The sequence below is a fragment of the Onychostoma macrolepis genome, chromosome 23 (assembly GCF_012432095.1).
Source record: "Onychostoma macrolepis isolate SWU-2019 chromosome 23, ASM1243209v1, whole genome shotgun sequence".
Lineage (NCBI taxonomy): Eukaryota > Metazoa > Chordata > Actinopteri > Cypriniformes > Cyprinidae > Onychostoma > Onychostoma macrolepis.
Window position 1 is genome coordinate 19,955,604 of NC_081177.1, and position 8,025 is coordinate 19,963,628.

The following is an 8,025-nucleotide window of genomic DNA, read 5'->3' on the forward strand; positions in this document are numbered from 1 at the left end:
GAAACGGTAACACTGTTGTGTTCCGTATAGTGACCTTGAACATAAATGTTGGGTCAGCATCTAAAAAGAAGTAGGAAAATCAGACAAAAGCTTCATAATTTGCCTTTTGGATAGTCCACCAGAAAAAATGAACATTCTGTTATTTACTCATCCTCAAACCACTAATAATCTTGGCCAAAACTAGAATTTGCTGTTGTTGAATGCATTATATTTAGCCATTTGCCACCCAGCTCCAGATATTGATATTGGCACTGGCTGTTAGACTATACCGTTTCTTAAGTTTGAGTTTGTTTACTTTTTTTTTTCTTTTTTTCTTTGAATTAATACATTTTTTGTAGGAAGTCTCTTATAATCATTCAATCAAAATACTGTAAAAAAAAAAAGTATTATTGTGAAATATAAATACAGTTTATACTTTTATATATTGTATACATATACATACAGTGGGTAAAATAAGTATTGAACACGTCACCATTTTTCTCAGTAAATATATTTCTAAAGGTGCTGTTGACATGAAATTTTCACCAGATGTCGGTAACAATCCAAGTAATCCATATATACAAAGAAAGCAAAACAAATAAGTTCAGAAATGAAGTTCTGTGTAATAAAGTGGAATGACACAGGGAAAAAGTATTGAACACATGAAAAAAGGGAGGTGCAAAAAGGCATGGAAAGCCAAGACACCAGCTGAAATCTATCAGTAATTAGAAAGCAATCCTGCCCCTTGTCAGTGGAAATTAATATTAGTTGGTTCAGTCCCAACTGATGGCCTATAAAAAGGTGTCTCATGACCAACGTGTCACACAAGAAACATTTCATGATGGGTAAAAGCAAAGAGCTTTCTAAAGACCTTTTCAACATTATTGTTGCAAAACATACTGATGGCATTGGTTACAGAAGGATTTCTATACTTCTGAATGTTCCAGAGAGCACTGTCGAGGCCATAATCCAGAAGTGGAAAGCATCATTTCACCATAAGCCGGCAATGACCAGGTGCTCCTCGCAAGATTTCTGACAAATGAGTAAAAAGAATTATCAGAAGAGTTAGAGATGTCAGATCAAAGCCACAGCAGAACTTTTCGTGTCTCCGAGCAACACAGCGGTGTTTCGTTACTGAATGAATCCACGATTTTGAATGAATCGAGCGAGTCAATGATTCAGTGGCCCGTTGATAAGGACAGTCACTTGCCTTGTTTCTGAATGAATCAGCCATTTGAATGAATCGGTTGAATGAATGAATAAATGACTCACTCATTAAAACGGACACTTGCCGCCACCTACTGGTGGTTTGGTCATGTTTAAAAGTATCATTGCATTTTTTCAACATTTATTTGTATGTTTAAAAAAATACGTAAAACATTAAGCTTATAAAATTATTTATGAATTTGAAATTGCAGTGTAAATACATTTATGGCACCTCAGCTTCATCAAACTGTTTGTGTAAATGCATCTAATAACACTTCAGATGCAGCTTCTGTTTCCTCAGCAGTGGAAAGATAAGAGTTTGTTAATACTAATTTAATTTGAATGGTAACAACTCTACAGCTTCTTATTATGCTAACTGAATTAATTGAAACAAAGTAACAATTTGATGTGAAAGATGACACATTTAATAAGGTTAGGGGGGAAAAAAATGACCATTTATAAACTTAGTGGGAGATGACATCTGTTTTGTTACATTCAGCAACTCATTTTAAGTTAACTATTCTTCCTCTTTCCAGTCACAGAGCACTTTATTTTGTGAGTTGCTTAAGTGAGAGAAAATCTGTAACTTAGTCCAGATTGGGGGAATTGTAATGTTTAATAATTTATTTTATTATGTAAATATTTTTTGCATTGAAATTTGTATAGATTTTTGTTTGTATATGCTGTCAGTTATAGTTCTTAGAGAGAAAATCGTAATAGGCAAAAATCGGTATCGGCAGGTCACACTTCCAAAAAATCGGAAATCAGAATCAGCCGAAAATTGCAATCGCTGCATCTCTAAGAAGAGTTGTCCATGCACTCAACCGGCGTGGCCTGTATGGCATTGCACATCACCCCAAAACATCATGGTGTAGCACTGGCAAAAAATTCATATAGTTGAAGGAAGGATGAATGGAAAAATGTACCGAGACATTCTTGATAAAAATCTGCTGCCATCTACCAGGATGATGAAGATGAAATGAGGGTGGACATTTCAGCGAGACAATGATCCCAAACACACAGCCAAGGAAACTCTCAATTGGCTTCAGAGAAAGAAAGTAAAGCTGCTAGAATGGCCAGCCAACTTATTTGTATTGTTTTCTTTGTACGTATGGATTACTTGGGTTGTTACCGACATCTGGTGAAAATTTCATGTCAACAGCACCTTTAGAAATATATTTAATGAGAAAAATGGTGACGTGTTCAATACTTATTTTACCCGCTGTATATATATATTATTATTATTATTATTATTATTATTTTAAATGTAACTAATTTACTCCTGTATTGGCAAAACTTAATTTTCAGCAGTCTTCAGTGTCACTTGATCCTTCAGAAATGATTCTAATATGTTGAGTTGGTGTTCACAAAACATTTATTATCAGTGTTGAAAACAGTTGTGCTGCTTAATATTTTGTGGAAAAACGATATACTTTCTTCAATCTAGAATTGATACGTAGCCAGTCACAGGTGTGTCTGCTGCTATTTCATTGGCTCTGAACATGGCTCATACAATCTGATTTTATAGTTTTAAACCTTCAGGTAGTTAACAGATGTTTAAATACTTAAATACAGGCCATAAAAACACTCTTCTGTCTATAGAGGCAAACGCATGGAGCTGTTATTTAGCTCTAACAGCATGTTGATTAGTCTGAGTGTGTGAGTTCACTGTGACCTTTAGGACAGCCCCGTCAGCAGAAACATCCACCTGTCTGATTATTGCCCCTGTCATTTCCTAAAACTAATGTGTTACACTTCAAGAGCTGTTTGAAGGACGATGTGTAGCACATGTGTGTTTTGTCTCATAATTCTAGATCTATCCATGTGTATAAATCAGATGGTGTTTGTGTATAAATGTGCATGTCGGCTGAGCAGGTTTAATTAATTCAGTGTCCTGCCTCATTGATCGTGTGCTAATTCTAGGCTATTCTCATATATTTATGTGCCTGCCGATAGCACAAATGAAACAATTATTACTAAATGATTTTAGATAGTTTCTCTGTGTGTTAGCTGAAATATGACACACATATTTAGCCATATATATTAATAGCTTTTAGGGTTTCATAAATACAGTACAGTAGATCCAAAACTTGCTGGTTGTGATGCCTGGCTCATACAGGAGCTGATGAATAATAATGATGAGGTATGTTTTTTTTTTTTTCAATTTTTTTTTTTTTAACATTTGTGTATATAATGTGAACTTAGAACTTGTCTCACCTCAAAAGAGAGATTTTAGACAACAGCTCAAAGAATAGGGTTAATAAGTGCTTTGTACACAGAACATTTTGCTATTAAAACTCTGATATTATTACAGTAGCTTATTTTCATAGTAAACACTTTCCTGTGAATGTTTATATGGATTTCAAGGGTAGAAATTGTTGTGTGTGTGCCATAATTTTAGGACAGGTTTTTTTTCATCATTTGTGAGAAAGAATGGATGAGAGGAGCGGAACACTTTGTCGTCTCGTTGGCAGAGTTGTTGTGAGTTTGGATCAGCGCCCAGTGACTTTACCATCAAGTGTTTCCAAAATTAGCCTCTCTTGCTGTAATTTCTACAATGCATTTGACTTCTTTCCATTTTTTAACCTCTTTTCTTTCTGTTTTTGACATTCAGTCAGAAGTAAATCAAAATAATGTATTTTGCCCATCAATATTGATGTGACGTCTATTTTGTCTCAGCACCCTAGGTGCTAAAAACCTTTTTCACTAAAATTCACTAAAAACATTACACAAATCAGCTGCAAACACCACCAGAATCTTTTCCAAAAAAAAGAGCATTCGATTTGCACTGGACAATTTGTGTTATGGGCCAGTTCTGAGTCCAGGTTGTGGAGGACGCAGCGGATTGCGAGGGAGATGTTTTGTACTTGCGCTGAAATTACGCTACTGTTTAGTGAATTTTTCTCTATCACTGGCCAAAACAGCCTAGTCATCTCTCTCTCTTCCAGTAATTCACAAAATTCTGACAATGATTTTGATTCAGAGAAGTGTAACTGGCACAGAAGAAATGCTCACACTGCTTCCTCTGCTCTGCTTTCAATCCCACAGTCCCGCTCCACAGTCCTTACTACTGTGTGCCTAGCTCCCATAGAGAATGAATTGGAACAACCTGCTCACTTTGTTCCAGTCGACTCTTTAGCCTTTTGAGAAGTAGATTGGATTTACTTCCCAGGTAAGAGCAACCCAGTGGAGCAGTCCTTTTCAAATGGCACAGTTGATGTGGCATTCCTCTAAAAGCTGATTCTGTTCATGAGATACTTTATAGCAAAACACAAATAGAGCAAAATGTGGCTTTTTTTGTGATATTCAATACATATTTTGTTAAATATTTACATGTTTTTAACTGTATTCATAATGTGTTTGCAGGAGTATCCAAATGAAATATTAATTCTCTCTTTCTCTTTTGTTCTTCTCGTCCTCAGGATGAACTGATAGGCAGATGGCTACAGTCTCTTCACGATTAGTTTCTGGGATGGATGAGTGAAAGTGGCTGCTCTCAAACATGGTGTAGGGGCAGAATGGGGTAAGATGTGTCAGTATTACTTAAGTTGTCCTATAGGCAAAATTAAGTAAGTCAGCACAATTTAAGTACTTACATTTTTGTGCAATCTGCTCAGGCCCACTGATGGTTAAAGTTACTGGTGGGGTTAGGAATTAACCTTTGTTAATTTCATTGTAAAAATAGTATGTTTTCGTATTAATCTAATCATAAATATTCATACAAATTGCCACCAGTTTTCTAAATCTTAAAATAGGTAAATTTTCTCAAGAGATTTGGTTGAGTAAATGGAAACCAGATTCTACCCACTGTGGAAACAAATAGGGATGAAACGGTTACCAGTTTGACAATAAAATTCCCAAATTCATATTTAAATTATCATTCAAACTGTATTTGATATGCGTAATTTGAAAAACTTTTTGTGTGAAAACCAGAAGGCAATGAAAGGTTTTATGGTAACACTTTACAATAAGGTTCATTAGTTAACTACATTAGTTAACATTAACTAATAATAAACTGCACTTATACAGCGTTTATGAATCTTTGTTAATATTAATTTCAACATTTACTAATACATTATTAAAATCTTGTTAACATTAGTTAATGCACTGTGAACTAACATGAACTAACAATGAACATCTGTATTTTTATTAACTAATGTTAGCGAAGATTAGTAAATACAGTAACAAATGTATTGCTCATGGTTAGTTCATGTTAATTAATACATTAACTAATGTTTAACTAATGAACCTTATTGTAAAGTGTTACCGGTTTTACAAACTTTTACAACTGACTGCTGACGGAAATTAAATGAATGAATGAATGAACGAATGGGAACCAAGTGTCTTCATTTTCTTTTCATCTTGCCTCTGTGTAATGACTAATAAAGTAGTTTATAGCACCACTAATTAGACTCAAATAGCTTGTTTAAAAAAAAAAAAAGATAAGAAAATATATAAAAAATAGCTGTCTTTCTATATATGTTTTATATGATGTATTTTGTAACACAGAAAGGATATAACAGCACAATATAAACAGAATTTCATTACTTTCTTCAATAAAAGTTTAACTTGCCCTATTTATTATTTGAAACAAAAAAGTACATAATGCTACTAATTTGTGGGAAGTCGTGGCCTAATGGTTAGAGTTAATGTTTATAAGCTCATTATAACTGTTAGTCAAGCAGCTGGCACACCTTACCCCACAGCTACCATTTTGGGAAAATGGCATTAAATAAAAATGGTATTAAAAAAAAATGATTTATTTAATAATTCATGATTGGTCTTCAGCCAAAAAAATGTCTATTGACACATCTTACCCTGCTTGCCTCAGAGTGGTAACAGCAGCCTCGTCAGTTTAATCGGTGACAACTTCCTACCTTTGTACTGTTTATGTGTACGCACTATATTTGAGAATAATGCAACAGGATCATTAGGTCCATGTTAATGCGAAGCTGGAGTCTCTGCATTATCGAGCGCACATAATATATTAGATTTGATGCTGGAGATCTTTCCAGATTGAAATTGATGAGCTTCAGAATTGTTCTGGCTGACTGATGGAGTCGAACTGCTGTGGGCGAGTGTGTGTGGACAAGCTGAAGTCATAAACCTCTGTGTGAACCACATCATTGTGGCTTTACAATGGATTCAAACTCAACTGATGTCTGTAGGAGAGAAAGAGAGAGCGATGGTAAAAATAAACCATGATGTTATGTCACACAAACCTTAAAATCCTAAGTACAATCACAGTACAAGAAAAAAAAGAGACAACATATCAATGCAAACCGCCTGTTTGTGTGTACCTCCTGTCAGCGAGTGTGTGTCTGAAGAGGATGAGCTGGGACCAGAGCAGTATCGGTGATGCAGTGTGTGGAATGGGAAACAGGGAGAGTAATGGGAAGAATTTCTCCAATTTGGCTCCCTATTGATTTCTCCTTCTCTCCTTCCCCTGTCCTCTCACAGTCACATGGAAGGAAAACCACTAACATACAAGTCGTCTCCTGGTTATGGGTGTGTGTTGACAAGAACCAAAGGGAAAAGACAAAGAGGCCGTGAGGAAGTTGTAAAACAGCCTGACGTGAGCATTAAGGTAATTTATCGTGTTAATTGTCTCAAAAAGAAAAGGTTCAATCATATTGTCTCAGCTGTGAGGTAACTAAGGCCCTCTCCTTGATGGAAGAAAGCAGAGCTTCTTAAAGCTCCCTTGTCAGCAGTCTTGTGGTAAAACTGCTAAAATAGCGGGTCAGTTCAAAATCTTGATTAATTTATCATTAGATTAGTGAATGTGATGTGCTTGGGTGACAAAGTTTAAACACACATCGTGACCTGCTGCGGGTTTGAATCCCTGCCCAGGTCTGGAGAAACTCAATTGGTAATTTTCAGAGTGGGTGAGCCGATCACAGCTAATAAAATCAGCAGTTCTCAAAGCCATTACACTCAGGAATCTGAAGGAAAAAGTGCGGACCTCTTGATCTGGATGTTTCCTTCAAGGTAATGATCAAGATTAAGGAAAGAAGGTGCAGTATATGGCTGCCTTCATCAGTTTTGGTTTTAAGTCTGCCATCGCTGGTGTGTAGTAATATATGGATAATAATTAGAAGTTGCTCAAGGAAATTGGAAGTAAAGAATGAACTGTCAGTTTAAATTTCTTTTATAGCTTTAGGTTGGGATCTATGAGGGGATTAACCATGTTGTTTTTACTTGGCTTGAACTTAATTATTTTACATGATCCTTATCTCTAACTCGATAGTTCAGGGTTCCTCATCCTCGGAATTTAGTTCCGACTCTAATGAAAAGCACCTGAGTCAACTAATAAAGGTCTTTGGGTTTACTTCAAAATTACAAGCGGGTATGTTGGAGTACAGGAAAGTGGTTGTACTCAGGAATGAGGAACCCTGCTATAGAAAGTACTTGTTTTACAATAGTAGAGAGAAAACATATGTGAACTCAGTCAATAGTAGTGTTGAAGAGTACTTTAAAATTATTTTAATGGGAATGGGAAAATTCTATTATTTTAGCTTTATGTCTGTGTTCTGTTACAAAATATTACAATGTTGCTGAAATAACTTTTTGGAAATCAAATGAAAGTGAAAGTGACATGACATATGGCCAAGTATGGTGACCCATACTCAGAATCCGTGCTCTGCATTTATCCCATCCTAAGTGCACACACACACACCGTGAACACACACCCAGAGCAGTGGGCAGCCATTTATGCTGCGGCACCCGGGGAGCAGTTGGGGGTTTGGTGCCTTGCTCAAGGGCACCTCAGTCGTGGTATTGAGGGTGGAGAGAGCGCTATACATTCACTCCCCCACCTACAATCCCTGTCGGATCCCGAGA

At 36.0% G+C, this 8,025-nt stretch overlaps 1 long non-coding RNA gene across 1 annotated transcript; it reads left to right on the forward strand.

Moving 5' to 3' along the window:
- The first annotated feature begins 4,232 nt into the window (after positions 1 to 4,232).
- Positions 4,233 to 6,746, forward strand: LOC131531578 (uncharacterized). Its single transcript, XR_009268725.1, has 3 exons — positions 4,233 to 4,357; positions 4,608 to 4,708; positions 6,646 to 6,746. It is a non-coding gene; the product is annotated as an uncharacterized LOC131531578 (long non-coding RNA).
- The last annotated feature ends 1,279 nt before the right edge of the window (positions 6,747 to 8,025 follow it).